At 35.7% G+C, this 21365-nt stretch overlaps 1 long non-coding RNA gene across 1 annotated transcript; it reads right to left on the bottom strand.

Annotated features, from left to right (window-relative positions):
* Positions 1-274: 274 nt before the first annotated feature.
* Positions 275-19777, bottom strand: LOC140599609 (uncharacterized). The gene is made up of 3 exons (XR_012002453.1): positions 19676-19777; positions 2318-2383; positions 275-398 (listed from the first exon to the last, which is right to left on the bottom strand). It is a non-coding gene; the product is annotated as an uncharacterized lncRNA (long non-coding RNA).
* Between the last annotated feature and the right edge of the window lie 1588 nt (positions 19778-21365).

The following is a 21365-nucleotide window of genomic DNA, read 5'->3' as shown; positions in this document are numbered from 1 at the left end:
CATATCGCTGCCCTGTGGCTCTCAACTGTAAGTTATGTCATGGGGGCCATAAATGCCCTGCTCATGACTTCTAAGAGTGGGAAGCAAAGTGATTTGAGGATTACCAAAGAAAGCCTCTCTACTTATGAGAGGAGGAAATCAAGTGTGACAGTTAGATATAAGTATTCTTAGAAACAGGCTCACATGATTTGTGTAGAAGTTATGAAGAGCTGTTAGTGAAGTCTAGTGTTTTTCAATCTCTCCGGGTGAAGTGTAAAAACTTCCTCACCTCGAGGATAAGTGGAAGTCTTCCTACATTATATCTGAGTTAATTTGGGAATTGCGTATCTTCTTGCGGAGAGGTACAAGATTGCCTTTGTCTTTACAGTTTCAATGGTTCTTGAGCTTTGGAGTTGGATCTGAAAGTGGAAAAGTGAAAAAATCATCAGTCTAGGGATCAGAAAACCAATTTCAGTCCTGGTTATGCTACCTACAAGTAGTCTTGTGGGGCCATTGTATCTCAATTGAACTTGGGGATTCTGATTTTTAAAACTGGGACATTACTCACCACTCTTGTTAGATTCCTTCTGCTAGATGATGCTATGTGGGTCTAGAGACAATGCACAAGTATCAACCTAATATTTTAATAGACCAATAAATATAAGCATCGGTACTAGTAATGGCCGAGGAGGCCTGTTAAGACAGTATCTGCTTAGAAGAGGATATGGGGTCATGGAGTTGATATTAATGATTTTTGATGACCTGGAAGAATGAGGAAATATTGGAAGGTTTGAATTTTTCTCTTAAGAACTGAGATCTTGGCAGGAGACAGTTTTCATGCCTTCTAATTTAATGAAACTACAACTTTGATGTGGTAATAGAAGCTAATTTTACAGATTGGCCTTGAATTTCCACTATTCACAAAAGAAGCTCTTAAAGATACTGTGGATAAGAAGCTACTGTCTGAAGTCAGGCATCAGACTGAACAATGATTATTTCTGGTAATCAGTTTTTGGTTGGCCCAGGTGACAGCAATCTTATTCCCTGATGTTTACAGTCAGAACATCAGCACGATGATATCAAACTGAATGGAAAAGTCCACATAGATAGGCTGGGGAGAAAAAACACACAATGTGAGACCCATTAAATTTACCATATACAAATCAAAACATGATATCTCCTTGTCAACATAAGCTCCCTCTCCTGAGTTTTCTTTTAAGCATATAAATGTGCAATTATTGCTGACCTTTTTATCTTCTTCCTTTGCTCCATTATCCAAATGGTTGTTGAAGATCTACATATTATTACTATAAGTCCTTTCCTTTTTGCCTCCTCCCCTCAAAAGAGGGAGGATCCAAAGGCCCCCAAGGACTCACAATACTGTCAACAGTGATCCAAACTTGAGCTCCAGACCCAGAGAGCATCTGAAACTATTTTCTGTTGCATTGTGAAGAATTCAATAGACCAATGAACTAAACTTGGACACTACTCCCAAACTTTGTTTCCACTGAGAAGCCCTCTTCTTGCCATCCTGGCAATCACTGCCTTGCAATGACCTCCTTCCTCTTCTACCCATCAAGAATATATTCTTCTGTTTGTGTCAACTCCCCAGCTGCCTCTTGGTTCAAAGTGCTCAGACTCTCTACCAACAGAATAAAACTTTCATTCTTGCCTGTTGAGATTCTCCCAAGAGCTGCAGCAGTTTTAACCACAGAAGTGGTTTTGTCCATAACTTCAGCTACTCACTCTTGCTTCAAGGGTCTGGGAAAAGGTCAACTAGATTGTTCTCTACTCTTACTTTATAGTGCTTAGTTGCAATCTGGTTTCCTGGCCACCTCCTTTTTTCCTTCCCTGGTCTCATTACCAAATACTGGGTCTGGTTTTCACTGCATAAGAATTTGGGGTGGGGTAAGGGTGGTAATATTACAAATGACCCAACAATGTTACTGTTAGAAGTATTTTCCCAGAATTTGAAAGGTTACAAATCAAGACATGTGGTTACTAATTGTAAAAACAACTAAAACCAGATCTAAATTGCTGGATCCAAATTCTATCATTGTAATCAGCATAATCTGGTCCTTCCTCAAGTTCCTTCTGTCCTCTGGAAGTACTTGGGAGATTCCATTATACTCCCCTGGACAGTTGTCCACATAGCAGTATGTTTCCAGGCCCTGTCTTGTGGCTTCCTAGGCCTGTGATACCATCTACAGTGTGCCCAGCAAGCTTCCACTCCAGTTTCTCCTTTCCTGTACTTACTGCTGCAATAGCTTCCCATATGTGGGACCACATTCCCCAAAGAAAGATTTGTGGACTAAGTCTTGTTGCCATTAAAGCCAACCTGTAGGTAGACTCCGGCCACAGTCCAAGAACTGGTTCTCCTACTCACTCACTGGAGTCCTCATACCTGGAAAATGAACAAAACCATACCCATCTTGATCTTGCAGTATTTTTATGAGGATCTAGTAAGTTAACACATGAAAAAGTTTTAACGCAGGGTGTGTCACATGGCAATGACTCAAGAAGGAATATGAGTTATTCACATAGTCATCAGGGGAAGCAATAGAGAACAGTGTTTATTAGCACAGACTCTGGAGCCAGATACTCTGGGCTTGAATCTTGGTACTATGGCCTATTAGCTCTGTGACCTTGGTTAAGTCGTTCAATCTTTCTGTGCCCCTTTCCTCATCTGAAAAATGGTGATAATGGTGATGATGCTGATGATTCAGATAGCAATGATGATACAACTCACCTCATGTCATGGGGATTAAGAGAACAAATATATGTACGGCACTTAAAAGAGTGCTTGGCATACACATCATCAATGGTGATATATGTGTTGGGTCTTATTGCTATTGCTGTTTTTCTTCACAGGTGGCAGAGGGCTTCAGCTACTGTTCTCACAAAGGATGTGAACACATGTCCTGCTCTGAATCAGGTTTTCTCCATTATGCATTGCTCCACCTTGGCCTCCTAACCATCTTTCACCATGTTACCACCACCACCAGAGAGTAGTTCAGGATGCATCAAACCACTCACATTTCTACTCCTAAGAAGTACAACATCCAAGGACTAGAATACACACTAAGTACATCTGTATGCACTACAAACCCAGAGGGCCCTCTCTGGATACTGAAGGAGAGAATTGAGCATTTCTTCCTCCAACAGGACTACCAATGCTCCAAGATGAGGGTCTCTTTCATCCCACAATTTGCTTCTATTTTCACCCTAGCCAGGTGCCTAAAGCTACATCCCCACTTCACCTTCTAATTAAGCTGTTTCTTTTATACCTAAAGATGCAAGTAAGGTAAGAAAAGTGACTCAAGCTCCTCATAAAAATACTAATGTTAAGCTTCATATATTTTCCCATTTTGACAAGTGGTATAATCATTTTAAAGAAATACTTTGGCAAGTCACTGAAATCTACAGTAGCCAAGAGCCCCAGAATAGATTGTGATCCCATTGCTAGCATTCTTTTCACCTAATTCCTGTTTAAAGCTCTGATATTGCACAGACTGAGCTTCTTTAACATGTAGTATAGATTAAAAGCAAAAAAAAAAATCAACAAAGCATTACACTTAAATATCTAAATGCTAAACAGCTGGAAATTCAACCTAATTAAAATGGCTGAATGCAGAGTCACAATTAAACAGTGAGAGAATTATGGAAAAGTAAATATTTACACACACATTGTACACTTATTAGGGTTTACAAAAATGCTTCTCATCTGCACAGCTTTCCTTGTAATGATATTGTTATGAGGCAATAAATGTGGTTATAGTTAATAACAGATGTTAAATGGCATAATTCATCCACAAACCTCACTAATTACTGCAGAAGTACAAGACAAATGTACAGCATCATATGGGAGGTATTTCTTATCTGTTAGTTTATAAACTGATAAAAGAAAGGTCACTTCTAGAAACGGAGATACTTAGAGTAGAGCCTTAGCTATTTTAATGAAAAATTTAAACACTGCAAAATTACAACAGGCTTCCCCTTCTACAGAGTTCATGCTTCATTCAGAGACAACAAATTGGCCTAAATGAGTTTGAGTTAACTTGGCCACTCTAGTGGTAATCATTTTCTAAATTAGTTTAGGGAAAATGTTCCATATTTTAAGCTCTATTATGTGCTGTCTTTAGAATGATGCTTACCATCAATTATTTCATTTCCCTTCAACCTAAACTTCTCTCTTTACAAGGGCATTGAAACAAGTAAAGGGGGGAAAAAGCAGAGTATAAGTCACCTAGAGTAATTTTATTTTACAGAGGTCATATAAAGAGCTGTGAACTACAATGCTTAAAATACTTTTTCAAAATAAATTTGGGAAGGCCAATGGAAAAAAAAATAAAATCCAGGCATCTTTAGTCTCCCTCACAAGAACTCAAAATTCAGATAATCATTGTGAAAGTCCAGGCCCTCTTACATAGTTGATTTTAATTTTAGTCTGGAATGTTATTCAGTTGTTTCCTCCACATCCATGCTGTCTTAATAGTGGAGCCCTTTGAAATGTTTGTGGTTGATTTGCACCATATTTTACAAAGCTTTACTTCTTGGATTTAATTTCTATTGTTCTTCAAAACCAAAGAGCTTGCTTTCCATCTTGATTCAAACAAAGCCAGGATGCTGAAGTTAAAACAGCACAAGTTTCCCAGACTTTTTGGTTATACAAACACACATCTGTGCACACATGGACACACAACACACAATGAGAGAGGGGACAGAGGAAGGGAGGGAGGGAGAAAGAGAAGACAGAGGCTAGGACAGAAACAAAGAGAGACAAAACAGTGCTTTTCATTTTCTATGAACTAGAAACCATTATACCAAACCTCAATTTTCTTCACAATGTTAAATTGTCCCTTTTTATTATGGTAAGTCTGATGGCCAAGCGATTTTTTTTCTTTAATGCCTTTGAGGAAGACAACTTTGAGTCTCCTGTTTTGATTCCCTGGAGAACAACTTCCCAAATACAATAGAAACTGGACAATAAAACTCAATGTATATCCATCACTCTCATCATTTGAGTCAAAAGAGAATGTTTTTATTTCTTCCATATTATCTTTTGAAACAGTTTGGAGAGAAAATTGCTTAGGAAAAGGCAAAGACAGTTTATGCTAGGGATAGACACAATGGCCTGGAACAGTGCTTCTCAGACCTCAATGTACTTATGCATCACCTGGGAATCTTCTAAAGGACAGATTCTGACCCAAGGGCTCACATACCTAAGAAGCTCCCAGGTGATGCTGGGGATGCTGCCCATGGACCGCACCACGAGCTGGAAAGGCCCAGAGCAGTGCTGGCAGTCTCATCTAAATCTGGTACCTTACACCCTACTGCTTGACTCAACAGTCACAGAATTCTGAAAAAGGAAGCAAAGCGAAAGTTCATATTGAGCCTTAAATTAGAAAGCTGGAAGGGTACTTAACGGGTACCCTGATTTATTTCCCATCACCTGGTATCCTATAGTATCACATAGAAACTATTCCAGATGGCTGGAAAAAGTATGTATGTAACAGTCTCCCTTGAAGACAGCCTGCAACATTGCTTGGTAAATTTATTCGGTTTTTAATAACCTCCATCACATTTAGCAAAAACTCCCTTTGCTATATCATCAGTGAATTCTTTATGTCCAGACGTCATGAAAGCAAAAAATCCTTCTAAATAATAACCTTGTATGAACCCCAAAACTATTCACTAATATATAATTTTATAGTTTCCACTTTTTACACTAAGCTATCTCAGATGGTTTAGCCCTTTCTCAATGGGGTATTTCTCAACTCTTTAATCATTTTGGGTAATCTTACCTAAGTGATGTCATTCCCCCTAGAGAGTAATTTATTTTAACCTCAGTTTAAAAACATCCATCCTCTTTTTTGTTTTCATTCTTTCAATCCCTAATGGACTGCTTCTTTTCAAGAACTTCTCTATCATCTTTATAAATCAATGCCATCTCCTTAATTCTTAAAATCTTTTAGTCATCTCCAAAATCTCAGTGTTTTTATTCACCTGCAAAGTAAGAGACCACAGTTAAGAGACAAAATTATCATCATGCTGCATCTTTGATATTTTTGGTTTATTGTTATCTCTGAAACAGTCTAATAGTTCCTAAATCAAAAGAGTTCCTAAAATATCCATATATAAGACATATGAACCAAGGTAAAATATAGGGACTTTTAAAAGACATTTTAACCTTTTTACATTTAGCTTTTTAAAAACAGCTTTATTAAGGTATAATTAGTATACAAAATACTGCACATATGTAAATATACAATTTGACACTTTAAACCATTTTAACCACTTTTAAACGTGTAGTTCAATAGTGCTAATTGTGTTTTTAGCTTTTTAATATAAAACTTAGCATTCAGTAGATATTCAATAAGTAAATGCATATTAGACACAGATACAAATTCCTCTTACTAGCTCTGTGACTTTAAACAAGTTAACAACTGGGATTAAAAGTTTTCTTATTTTTACTTATTTTTTAAAGACTTTATTTATTTTAGAGAGAGGTGAAGGTAGCATGAGCGTGGGTAAGGGCAGAGCGTGAGAGAAAGAATGTAAAGGGACTCCACGCTAAGCTCGGAGCCCTGGAGCCCTGGAGCTCTGGAGCCCTGGAGCTCTGCTGGAGCCTTACTCAGGGCTTGATCCCATGACCCTGAGATCATGACCTGAGCTGAAACCAAGAGTCTGATGCTTATCCAACTGAGCCACCCAGGCACCCATCAATTTTCTTATTTTTAAAACCGAGATATAATACCTGCATTATAGTTGTTCATACAAATTAAATCAGATTATATATATATATATGTGTGTGTGTGTGTTCCTTGCACACAGAGGGCATTCAATAAATAATTACTTTACTCTTCTCTAAGTAATGAAACTTATCAATTAGACTATCACTAGCATTTTTCACATTGCAAGCATTCAATAGATGAATCAAAATCTAGAAATAATCAAGTTGAGTGTTTGGACAAAGAAAAATCACTGGATCTGGTTAAGTCCCACTTTCATTATATTGATAAATTCCTATCAATTTCTCAGAGTTAGCTTTTAAAGGTTTCATTCCCAGGATTAAACACTGAAACAAAAACCAGATACCAGATTTAGAGGAGACTCTATCTAGGTCATGTGAATCATATTGGTATAAAAAGCCATATTAGAATATCTTAGGATTTTTTAGAGAAAAGATAATGTAAATGAATTGTATTACATAAGGATTATATTAATTTGGTGGAAGTCTTTAATTAGATAGGCGAGATTATGACCATTTTACCTAAAGGGGTTTTGTTCAAAATAATATTGTCACAGTTAACTGACAATTAAGGGGCAAGCCTCAAGAAGGTGGTAATGACCAAGCTCATACTTCTCAGTGCTCATATAGACTCCTAATCTCTGAAAGAACACTTGTATCTTAGCATAGCCACTGGTTAGTGGGGTAAATTTGGATGTTTTGGGCTACCTAAAGCTTTTAATTTCTAGCTACCTAAAATTTTCATTTGTAAGGTAAGAATGAAAATACAATGTTTTATTAGAGCCTTTATCAGTGTCCAATACATTTTTTCAGACTACTTGTTTCTTCAACATACATGTAGCCTCCTTTTATTAATGACTTTATTTATTTATTCATGAAAGACAGAGAGAGAGAGAAGCAGAGACACAGGCAGAGGGAGGTGCAGAGTCCATATAGGGAGCCTGATGTGGGACTCGATCCCGGGATTGGAATCATGCCCTCAGACAAAGGCAGATGCTCAACCACTGAGCCACCCCGGAGTCCCCATGTAGCCACCTTTGTAAAGAAGAAATTAGAACTCTTGAACTCTAAATCTGCAAGATATTATATATCCAACTATATTTCTATCTAAAATGTGAATGAATGGATTTGTATTTGTGGCTTCAGATTGAGTGATGGTTTATGACATTTATTTTCACATAATAATGCTATTATTTCTAGGGTTTAATAATAAGCCTAGATGATTACATGATTATCATGTTAGCAATTCTAGTTATAATTATATAAATAATATTTCCCTAAAATGAGCATAATTTTGTTAATAATCAAGTAGCATTAGTATTGATGATAAATGTATTATTAAAAGTACTGAATTCATAATTTCAGGAAATGCATGTAGATTTTAAAGTAAATTTGGAATGGTTTTGTCATGAATTTGGCATTAGCAAAATTGCTGGCAAGTTCTTTTAGTTAATATTTTAAGATTGTATAGACACATGGTTTAAAGGCAAGTAGCTAGTTCTATGCTAGGACAAACAATAAGTCTTCTAGACAAACACCCCTTCCCCAAATTCCAGCTCTCAGAACACTTTTAATCTTTCAGCTTGTTCTTTTGGTGTTTATCTTCATATCTTTAAATAACTGGTACAACACACTACTCCAGCTTTTTACATTTGTGGCTTGATTTATTGACATTACTTTTGAGGCAACTTTATTTCTCTCCATATCCTTTACACATATATACATTTCCTCAGCCCTCTCATGGCAATAGAGAAAAGTCATAATTTTGGCTAGATCAATACCCAGTGCTTACATTGTTATGACTAAATACTATGCACAGTTGAGTCATGTAGTTTAATATAATTACTTTTATATTTTTCTAATTTTGTTATTTTTGTTGTTGACATTTATATTTCCTAAGATATTAATGATTGTGTTTCATTGCTTAAGTTTCTAAACATTCATCACTAACATATCTAAACTATCCTGCAGTTGAAAAAATCTTAATATACTCAGATTCATTAGGTATTTGGTCAATGTTACTAATTAAATAAATCTCTCAGAGCCTTTTGACCAGCTCCCTTTTGCTGTGGTTGCTCTCCAGACCTGCTGTACAGCTCTCATCCTGGGAGTTTATTTCTTCCTTTTTAGGATTATGTTTGTCTATCTTTTATGTTAGATTGCTCGTCTTCTGGATTTAATGTGTTGTATTGCTTTTGATTTACTTGTTTACTTGTAGATCACATAATTCCATAACTTCAATAATTTTTGAAAGGTAAATTCTTGAGAAGTTATCTGTCACTAAATGAACTTATGCTATTTCTACATTTAATTGAAAGTTTGGTTGATATAGAACCATAAACCAGAAATCATTCTTCCTCAGATTTTGCAAGTATTGCTCTATTATCTTCTACTATCTGGTGTTGGGTGCAGAGGTCTGAATCCAGTCTGATTCTTGTTTCTTGTATGACATCATCATTGTTGTTGTTGTTACTCTCTGGAATTCATTTGACTCCTCTCTCTATCCATCATATTCTGAAACTTTACAGTGACATGCCTTGGTATGGTGCTATTATCTATTTTCAAGGCACTGTGCAAGCCCATTCTTTCTGGAAACTGATAACTTTCAGTTATAGGAAATGATCTTGAATCATTTATTTAATGATTTTTTATACATTTCATTGTCCCTATTCATTCTCTCTTTTGAAATTTTTGTTATAAACCCTCGTGTGTTTGCATCAAAAAAAAAAAAGAAATTTTTGTTATTCAGCTATTAGAACTTGTAGATTGGTCCTCTTTTTTGCTTTGTCCTTGTAGGTTCACAATTTTATTTTTTTATTTTTATTTTTTTTAAATTTTTATTTATTTATGATAGTCACACACAGAGAGAGAGAGAGGCAGAGATACAGGCAGAGGGAGAAGCAGGCTCCATGTACTGGGAGCCTGATGTGGGATTCGATCCCGGGTCTCCAGGATCGCGCCCTGGGCCAAAGGCAGGCGCCAAACTGCTGCGCCACCCAGGGATCCCTTTTTTTTTTTTTTTTTTTTGTTCACAATTTTAAAGATATATAGATATATATCTTTACTGTTGATTTAGTAGAGGGTTAGAAAGGAGTGAAAGTAAATGCATGTGTTCATTCTACCACTTTTAACTGGAAGTTTCTATAACTAGTTGGTAACTATGTATTGAAATGGGATATTTTAAAACCTCCTCTGTTAAAGTTTTATAGTCAAGAAGGATCTATCATCTTTTTTTTGTTTTTCTTATATTTTAATAAAATATCTTCTAGTGTCATTCTATGTGGAAAAAATTATCAGTGATAATGGCTGCCATACTATAAAGTACTGTATTTTCCAAGTCTATTGAATTGCTCCACAATAAATAGTTAACAAATATCTATTGAGATCTTTTAGCTTTTTTTAAACCTAGACTTTTTTTTTTTTTTAAACCTAGACTTTATATTATAAAACCAACCACAGGGAAACTCAATTGACCCTTCCAGGTCACAGTGATGAGACTTGGTTGTGTTTTGTTTTCTGTTTATCAACCAAGAAGGGTCCTGGTATGGAACATCCTTTACTTTATAAATAAAGTCAGAACTGCCCTAGAGAATCAGCAATATTCCAACTTCTTAAGAAGACTGTGAGACAGATCCTTATTTAAGAAGAAAAATACTTTGACAAGTGCTACAACTTTGCCTACTTGGTCTCCCTGGATGACCCCCTTGGGCCCCTACATTTCTGAGGGGTAAATATGAGGAGATCCTATTTTCTCTTGAAGTGTCACCGTTTATGACTTTCCAGTGGCATTAGGTCCTGTAATAACTTGTTGAAAGGTCCACAGGTAAACATAAAACAACACAAAACCAAAAAAAAACCCACCATCAATGGACTTTTTGCTGGATGGCAATTCATGAAGTAACTTGAGCCAGATGATTTTCAGGTTTGCACTGCAATTTTTTTTTTTAAGTTTTATTTAGTACTGCTTGTTTTCCTTTCAATCCATACTCTACATATCTATCTTGTTTACCAACATCTCAAGTGTGGTTTCACAGATCCGTCAAAATTTACAGTAAATTAGAAAGGTAATGTTTCCAAGAAGATTTAAAATTACTGGTAGTAAAATAGACCACAACCCAGATTGGACCCTCTGGAGAAGGCTGAGGTTTGCTTTTCCTGAAATGGTCAATTTTAGATTGCTATTGAGGCAGCTTCCTGAGTGATGAGTGAGTTAAGGAGAAGGACTTTAGCTAGACCATATGTTTCAAGTTCTGTAATTTCATCCTCCTGGTATAGATCCATCATGTTTTCTGAAAAGGTATTTTTATGTCCTTTTTCCCCAAGCAACATAAAATACAAAACAACACAAAACACCATAGTGGTGGTTTTGTTTTTGTTGTTGCTTACAATTAAACATTTGTTAAAATAAACCTGCAGTCTTCCGAAGGTAATTCGAGAAAATGTTTTACATGACAACTTCAGAGGTTTAATTATCTTACTGTTACAGATGTAAAGACCTCTTCCAAATCCTCTCAAGGAAAAAAAAAATCTAAATGATTCTTCCATTTTCAATATATAACCCAAATACAGTGACATACTGCTTTCAATTAAAAAGACAGCAAGCTGTAAGTGAATGTCAATTATTTGTTTATTTACAATGAGGCTGAGAGAAGAAAGAAAACAAGGTTGGGGTAAGGGCTATAGCCCAAATACACCAATTTCCCAGGTGAGTGCTCTATTTGAATTAAAATATTGGTTTTGCCAGCTCAAGTCAATAGAGACTCCTTTCCCCACAATTCCATACAGTATATAAAGAACAAACCTCAAAGCAATTCAGTGGGTACATATTTGGTAGTTGAAGCACTCTATCTTGCAAGGCACATTAAAAGAAAAATAAAATCCTCACTACATTCAGACACAGCTCCTTCCCAGCTGAATATAATATGACCACAACAAGGTGTATAGAAACTAGTTACAGGTGAACCTCAAATGGCTTGACTATTAGGTCAGCATGGACTTACTTACCTGCCTCCATGATTTGTAAAATTGAATTGACTTCTCAATAAACTACAAGGCCAAAGTACCAATTGAATGTGAAATGTCTCTTGAAATGTAGCTGTACTTCACCCACCTAATTTTGAAGTTAACTCAATAAAAGAGGTATCTAATCTTTAGTATTCTTTATAATCAAACTTACTTATGCAATTTTAAACTTTAACGTGGGGGGAAAATCCACAACTTGAGTTTTTCCATACTCTCTTCCATAAATACTTTTGCTCTATAACAATTTTTGTGTGCAAAATTACATGTGAGGTCATTTGTTTTTTAAACATTTGATCCAAGATTTGCATGAGGATTCAAAATATTAATCAAAATTTCCCCCTACTCATTATAAAAAAGAAATCCAGACTTAAATTGTAAGTAGAATTTTAGCTTAATTAGATGCACATGTCCCATTTTGTTGCCTAAAGCCTAATATTTCCAGCTTTGGATTTACAGAATTATTGTATTTACAAACACAGCATACAAACTTAGACTTGCTTTAATGGAATGGCATAAAAGAGTTCGGCTGACTGAGTAGACACAAAGATTTTCTCCAAATGTCTCCAGACCACTGGTATTCTCACATATGCCTACCGGACAGGAGGCAGGAATAAAATGCTGAAAGCATGGACCATGGATGGACATGGGTTCCAATATATCACAGAACAAGCACACAGAAGGAAGAGGGCTGATCCAAACAAGAAGCTGCTCTCAGCATCTTCTTTCTGGGGTCTGTCTCTGGAAAAGCATGTGAGTAACACACAAGGTTTTTGGGGTTTCTTTGCCTCCTGCCAGTAGACCCAGTCAGTTGAGACCAGCATCAGAAGAAAAACTCATTCAAAGCCTCCAACCCACAAGAATGAGAAATAATCATGCACAAATTCTGCCCTCAAATCTTCCAGCAATGCTTTATGAGACCAGTGATGTACAGCATTAACCTTCAAGGAACTCAAGGCAGAGCATATAAGAATGCTGAAAAGGTCAGACCTTCACACCATAATTACTACCAAAAATTCATAGGATACTTTCTGTGTTAAAATTCTCCAATTATTCACACTTATAAAAACATCTAACAGCATTAAAGAGGAAAATGACTTTCTCTTCCAGTTTTTAGATAATTGGGCAATGTTAGTTGTGCTTGTTAGCAAACAAGCAGGGTATACTCACTGTGTTATTTTTTTTTTTTTACATAAATTTGAAGTACAATAGTGGCAAGGGTGGTTTTATTTGGTCTGAGCATTATAAAAGCCTTTACATTCATTTAAGGCATAACAAGAGAAATCAAGACAAAAGCTTCGGAGACCACCTTGATTTTCTATTCAGGTATATGTTCATTCCACAGTACTTGGAGCCATATGGCTTGAAGTGGTTTCATTTTAATGAATTTGTCCCATTCTCGTTCAGAAGACCTCTCATTTTCCAAGACTCCCTGACACTGGTTTAAATTCTCTCTCTCTTCTTTGCCCAGTATTCAGCAAACTGGACTTAATTCTGCAGAGTGTTGTAAAATTGTGTCCACGTTTTCATACTAGATTGCATTTTCCGCACACCCAGGACACAAGCAGCGGGGATGCAATTTATATCACTAATATCCAAGGAATGGCAGGAAGTAAATCTATTTGACTTCTTGGGTCCTTGTGGACCATCATTATTTTAAAGCAGAAGCTTAGACCAGGATTGCATAGATACTATGACCTGCAAGGCAATCTGGGCTTTTCCTGTGTGGGAAGGGCAAGGAAGGGAAACAAACAAACATGTATTTCTATAACATTTAAAGATCACCTAGACTTTACATGAAAATTAAGTCTGTTATTCCAGTGTGTGTGTGTGTGTTTGTGTACAGTATTTGCTGATGAGAGAGCAGAAGGCAAGCTGAGGACAAAGTACAAGCTGATAGCTCACAAACCACTCCCTTACTCCCAGGTGGGATATGTGTGACATTCAAAAAACAATGGAAAAAACAAATGGTTAATTTATAGAGATTCCAGTCCAGCAAGACCTGAGTCTCCCTCAGTTTGTAAATGTCTTAGTGATTTACAGGAAAAGAGCTTCTTATCAACAACCTAACTCCCAGAAGGAAGCTCCCAACTTTCTTAATGTTAATGCTTTTCTAGAGGGAAAAACAACCTTAACTTGACAATGGGAAGACCTCCAGTATCTTGTAGGTCCTCTTTACCATACAAAAATTCTTTTGAAAACCTCCCCTTTTCCTTATCCCCAACTCACAAGTATATAATCAGTCATCCCTCACAACTCTGGTGCAGCAGCTCTTTCTGCCCATGGGTCCTGTCCCTGTGCTTTAATAAAAGCACCATTTTCCACCAAAGATGTCTCAAGAATTATTTCTTGGCCATCTACTCTAGACCTTACCCCACCAACAGTGCCATACCTCACCTATATTCCCAAACTATATCATTTGCTTTCAAAGACATTATACACTATTAAAGAAAATAGATACCATAATGCTCTATCATTCAAGACAAAACAAAACCACAGTGATACATTTATATCAAAAGGTATCAGGGAAGCCTGGAGCTCTGGAAAAAAAAAATCCTTATTTAGGGCTTTTAGGGAGGCTTCCCAGAGGAGCTGAATAAGATTTTGGAAGGTAGAAGCTGGGGTGGAAGGAGTTAATTAGCTGAAACTCCACAACTAAATAGAAAGCCACTCTTGCCCACAGGAGAGTTCTTCTGTTCCTTATTCAAATTCCCTCCCAATGGTCACCAACTTGACTAAACTCATAAAATGCCACCATTGTCAGTTTCTGAAAAACATTACTGCTCCTATCTACAAAGGTAAGAAAGCAGAATTACATTCCTTGCTATTTATAAAATATAAGAGCAATTCTTATCAGATTGGAGCTACAAGAAGAAAAATTTAATATTTGTAATGTTTATATAGAGATTTATCTCTGAGACGCTCCTCTCATATACATTATTTCCTGGTATAATCTAATATTTGCTAGGAATCTTCCTCATGTTCAATACTTTTTAGAACTGTAATAAATAATCCAATTCAATTTAAAAAATAATAATGTTTTCCTCCAAATTCTAATAATACTGTGATACAATCTGTCCCCAGTTGTGGTTACATGTAGTAATTTCCCCTCCTTTTCAATTTCTTTGTCAAATTTCTTTCTTTGTCCCATTAATTTTTTATATGTGATCTTTTGGTTCAAAGAGGTCATGAGAGGTGGGTCGGGTTCTTTAGAATTCATAGTTTCATGAGATCTTTTCAATTTATTTATTTAGTGTTCCAGATATTACTCTCTTGAAATATTACATAGAACAACTAATGGACATCATTGCTGACTGGGTCAGATGTTTCATTTGTACATTTAACTGAACTCTAATAAATCTTATGTGAGGTTATTGTTTTATTTATTTATTTATTTTTTAACTTTCCTTGATGCTAGAGGAATAGGTATGGGGAAGCAATGCTGTCCTTATATATTAAAGCTCTCTGCAAAAGCAAACCTCTTTTCTGAAGTGAATTTTCTTTCTCAGCAGAGGGAGGCTTCCTTTGAAATAAATATTTAGTTGCTGTGAGCATTTGCCCTCATAATTTTTGGTATAGATTTTAGCTATATTCATATTTGGATTTTAGTGTCAGTCTTTTACAAGTCTAAGGAGAAAATATTGGTATGTCCTGTTTAAAATGAGCTGTATATTTTTTCTTGTTAATGAATATATAAGTACACTATTCCTCAATTTCTCTTCCCAGGAGCACCCTAGTTATCTTACAGGAAGTTGACTCTCTGCTACTTCACATATGGTCTTGGGGGTTAGGTATTGGTCAAACCAACTTTCCACTATGACCTCTCACTCCTGATGATCAAAGTCTGGATCCTGGCTGAGTAGCTATTCATGTTTCCTGCATATTTTTACATTTTGGTTCTCTGGTCTTTTAGTGATTCTATGAATCTTAATATATTTCCTATATTCCCCTTTTAATTTTGATATTTTACTTAAGATAGACTAAGATAGTTTGAGTGGCATACAACCAAGAATCCAGACAGATAGAGGAAGTATCATTATGAAAACAAATCCACAGAAAAGACTAATGGTATCAAGGTTTTGTTGAAAGGCTGAGAAGTTTCAAAACACACCTGTTAGAAGAACATTAGAAAACACAATCCATTTTTAATCATTTGACATAAAATAAAAAGACTCAAAGTGACTATACAATATATAATAGATATAATAGTTTTTTTATCTGTGTTATTTTCCTAGCATTTTTAATTATGCTGTGGTATGTAACATAATTCCTTTTTTTTAAAGAAAATACACACTGAAGTATTAGGAGTAAAAGGGTATCATGTGTATAATTTCAAAAAAATTTAAAAAGTATAGCTAGGTGGATAGATAGATATAAAACAAATGTAGTAAAATGTTAACATTTGGAAGTTTGAGGTAATGAGTATTGGCAGCTAAGATTTCTTTGTATTATAATTACAGATTTTCTGAAAGTTTGACATATTAACAAAATTTTAAAAATTAAGACCTTTGAATTTGTGGTGCTTTATAGGTTCATCTAATCCACTCTCCCTTTCTTTCACAATTGGGGAACTGTCCCTGAGAAGTTAAGCAAGTTGCTTACAGTCACACTGTTTGACAGTGGTGAAGGTTTATCCAGGGATAAAACAATGCAGAGAGTAGAATAGAGGTCTCACTGAATTTCCAGTTGGGGAGGTCAAAGAAGAGTCAAGTATAGTCCATAAGGAAAAGGTAAGAAAAATTAAATTGAGAAAGGATCCATTATGGAGAGAGAGAGGATTGAGAGTCCCACATGAAGATTTGGGACTGGAAAGAGGGTGTAGGTGGCAGAGTGGCAGAGACAGAAGTGCAGCTCAGAAGGATCCCAATATATGCATTTTTAATGAATTTACTTGTCCTTGAAAACTGACACATTGGTTGCCCTTTATCCTGGACAGAAGCTGCAAGAGTCAAATGTCACAACATTCATAGACACAAAAGATTGTAATATAGATCTTGTAGCCTTGGGCAAGTTTCTTCACTTATGTGGCCTCAGTTTTCTCAGTAGAAAAATTGGGATAACAGGACCTCATGGGCTTTAGTGAAGATTAAATAAGCAATTACATACAGGTAAAGTGCTTATAATAATGCCTGGCACATAGTAAGTGCTCAATAAATACTAAGGGCACAGTACATATTAGCTATTAGTTCTGATGTAAGGGTAGGTATATACCCTTGTCTTGTTTCTTCTAAGTATGTAGTTTTATTTAAAGTGTACATTTGCATATACTTATGTATGTATAAAAGAGTGAACACTGGAAATTTTGAGTAATTCAGAGTACTAGAAAAGGTATGAGCTATCACCTGAATTGTAAAAATTAATCAGTTCCAGTGAACACACATAATGGCTGTGTGTTGCAAAGAAATGGACTAACCAAAAAGATTCAGGAATAAAATTGAATATGTATACCTTAATCTCTTATCTCCTGAGATATGCTTGTTCTGAATGACCTTATTAATTATAACATGATGATAATGAAAGTATACTGATTGAAATAAAGAACTAATGCAGAAGAATCTATGTTCCATCTAGGTTCCAGGTCCTGGGTATTTAGTGGCGAAAAAGAGAAGTTTCTGCCTTCATAACATTTATATTCTAGATAGAGAGTCAAATAATAAATTAATTACAGATGCAATACAGTAATAATAGTGTCACATAGTAATACATTCTATTTGGAAAGATATAACAGGGTGAAGAAATAAAAGTTGGCCAAAAAGTGGTTTGTAGATAAAGGGAACAGAGAAGAGCCTCGAAGATGTGACATTTGAGCAAACATGAAAGGGGTAAAGGGTCAGCCATGTGAAGTTTTTTGGAAGAGTGTTCCAGGGAGGGGAAAACAGCATGTGAGAATGACCTTAGTGTGTTTGTGGAAGGCAAGAAAACCATATGTGTCACATACTGCAGTAAGGAAGGAGATAGGCTTAGAGAAGAGATTGGAAAAATAGCTAGGGGCCAAGTTGCATAAATTCTTATAGGTCTGACTATGGAGTTTGGCTTGTATTCTTACTGGGCACAGAGAAAAACAGGACTTGATATGTGTTTTTCAAAGATTGCCCTGGCTGGTTTGTGAAGACTTGACTATCAGGAGACAAGATGGCAAGCAGGCCAGGTTGAAAGCTATGTAAATGTGGCTAGGGCAAGGTGACTGAAGCAGTGGTGAAAAGGGATCAGAATGTGGAAATATTCTGAAGGATTACTGGATTAGATGTGGAGTATAAACAAAAGAATGGAATAAAAAATAATCTTAGCTTTTTGGCCTGAGCAAAGAGTCGAACAGTGATGCCCTTTTCTGAGAAATCAAAACTTTTTTTCTAGTCAGGGTAATTGATGTGCTTCCTAAACATTTGGTGAGGATTGTGAACAATTAGTATAGAAAAGTCTGAAATTCACAGCAGTCATACCTGCTCTTGAAGAGGGAGAGGGGAAAGGCATCTCTAATTGTGTCTAATGTTGCTAAAAGATTGAAAAGATGGGAACTAAGAGTTGATTACTGATATCAGAAAAATGAAAATTCTGTTTGGAATAATAGAAATACTGATTGATGGAATAATCCAAAATAACCCAAAAGCCTGATTGAAGTAGCTTAAGAGAAAGAAGGAAATAAAAAAGTGGAGATAATGATATGCATCTCTTTCCATAACTTTTGCTAAAAGAGGAACAGAATCATGGGATGATTTTGGGTAGGAAGTTGAGGTCTGATTTTTAGTTCAAGATGTGAGATATTTTTGCATGTTTATAAGTTGATAGAAATGCTCAGTAGAGAGAGAAAAATGATGCAGGCAAAATATAAGATACTTACAGAAGCAAAGTCCTTGAGTAAGAGAGAAGAACTTTTAGAAGCAGGACAACCCATCCATTTGAACAGGAGGAGAGACAAACTGTTCATAACAGAGGGATATTATATAGCAGTGAACATGTATGAGCTCAGTGTCATGGATGGATCTCACAAACAAAACGTTGAACAAAAGAAGCAAGTGAAAATACATGCAGTATAATCATGCAAATGCAAGGAAACAAATAATATATTGTGTAGATATAATCTCAAGTAAGAAATTTTTTTGAAAACAAGGAAATCATAAACAAAATATAGAATAATGGTGATAAGTTAGGGCAGAGTGAGTAGAGGTAGCCTCAATTTTACTAGTAAAGTTGGAGGTAGGATCACAGGTCTTCATATTTTATGTTTCTTAACTTAAATATTTTGTGTTAAATAATATATAGCAGTTTTAAAGTATTCTGCTAGGATTTCAAAGTGGGTACCCTTGGGAAAATTCTATATGACTCTATAGCACAAGATGGTATCTCCATTGACTTCTGGGAGTCATTAAATTTAGAACATCAATGAGAACTCTGTGTTTGGAGTAATTGAGTTTACAGACCCTCCAACCATACTGGAAATATTTTAAATATATTTAGCTTTGCTGATAAATGATCAATCCTACAACAAACCTTATCCCGAATCATATTTGTTTGGAAAGATTATTTTCCAGTCTTCTCATTCATAGCCAGCTATCTTCCCTAGTTAAAAATCTGAGACAACGTAGTAGTAACTACTAACTTTATTTTATTACCACTTTAAAGGTTTTGCTCCTATCTTAACTAATATGTCTTGGCCAAGACTCAACAAAATATGAAATCTGCTTTTATAAAATTAGGCAACAAATACTCCCTTCCACTCCTTTCCTGCCCCAACTTCAAGATCTACACTCTCAAGCCGTATTCGTTAGATTTTTTCATTGTTCTCAACATATCATGCTAAACCATATTCACATTTCCAAAATAAGTATTACAGCAAAACTATTTTTTTCAGGATACCCTATTTTAACCAGCTCTTTCAATAAGACAAAGTAAGAACCCAAACTGCCTCAGACAAGGGTACTCACTTACCTCATAAAATTGTAGCATAATATTCCTCAAGTGGAGGCCTAAGGATCCAGACCGGCTGAAGAAGGGTTTAGGTCAGAAGTCTCCCAGCTGAGAGATGTCAATTTAAACACTATGGAGGAAGATGCAGGAGAGAAATCATCACAGAGGGTCTGAGTGTTGACTGGCCTATGCAGTTGTCCATCATCACCAGCCAACAAATGAGCTTAGCTCCAGAGAGGTTTATGTCAGAAACCCAGGACTCCTTGGGAGATTCTAAGGAAAGCAGGTTAGGGAAGTCTTAACATTTTTTCCTCTCAATTTATTTAAACTAAAAAATAAAACACAGAAACAGTTCACCCATATCCACCTATGGTAAACACCAATCCATTCTTTATATCTATGAGCTTGGTTTGTCTGTTTTAGCTAGCTATTTTAGATTCCACATATGAAAGGTATTTGTCTTTCTCTGACCTATTTCACTTAGAATAATGGCCTTGAAGTCCATATTGTCAGAAACAGCAACATTTTATTCTTTTTTGTGGCTGAGTAATATCTTTCTATCTCTGTCTCTTTCTCTCTCTATATATGTAGATATACATATATATAGATATGTATATCTACATATATATATCTTAGTAGTATCTTACTATATATAGTATTTTTATACTAGTAGTATATATATATAGTACTTTTAATACTAATAAATACAGTTATATATATTTTTTGATGGATTATTTAGGGTTTTCTATAAATAATATGATGCCCTCTATAAACAGGGATACTTTAAATTTTTTCTTTCCAATCTGTAGGCCTTTTATTTCTTTTTTCCTGACTCATTGCTCTGGCCAGGGCTTCTAATACTACGTTGAATAAAAGTGGCAGGAGTGGGCATCCTTGATGTGTTCCTGATCTTAGAGGAAAAGCTTTCAGCTTTTCACCAGAGTATGATGTTAGCTGTGGGCTTGTCATACATGGCCTTTATTATTCTTAAATACATTCCCTGTATATTCACTTTTTGAGAGTTTTAAACCATAAATGGATGTTGAATTTTGCCAAATGCTTCTTCTACATCGACGATCATATGATTTTTATCCCTTGTTTTATTAATGCAGTGTATCACAATGATTAATTTGCAAATGTTGAACCATCCCCATCCCTGGAGTGAATTCTGGTGTATTCATTATGCTGTATGATTCTTTTAATGTATTGTGGAATTTAGTTTGCTAATATTTTGTTGAGGATTTCTACATCTTTGCTCATGAGGAATATAGGCCTATAATGTTCTAGGTTCACCAGATTTTAAAAAAGTATTAAAACAGTAAAGTTTCTCTCTACCTCAATTCTCTCCTTCCACACAATACAGTAATCATTACCTTACATACACTCACATCTTTTCCCTTTCTTCGTCCTTCATCCTGGACTAGAAAAAGACCAAGCCTGGTTAAACCCCACTTTTGGTCTACTTCATGGCTGTAGCTGGACATGACTGGTGAAATCTATGCAAATAAGAACTACCAATCATTTCACTCTCCTCATGTTCAAGATGAGGTATTTCACACTCTACTTTCTCTGCTAAAATATCTTATTTTACTAAGAGAAACAACTGGAAGAATCTATTTTCCATCAATAAATTTACGCACCTATCTATTCCTTTTTCTTTTTTTCCTGACTTCTGCCAGTTTGTGTTTTATCTTCTGTTACACCTACTTCT

This window comes from Vulpes vulpes, chromosome 1, assembly GCF_048418805.1.
Source record: "Vulpes vulpes isolate BD-2025 chromosome 1, VulVul3, whole genome shotgun sequence".
Taxonomy (NCBI): domain Eukaryota; kingdom Metazoa; phylum Chordata; class Mammalia; order Carnivora; family Canidae; genus Vulpes; species Vulpes vulpes.
The sequence above is the reverse complement of the archived record's forward strand: the minus strand, read 5'-3'. Positions and strand labels throughout refer to the sequence as shown.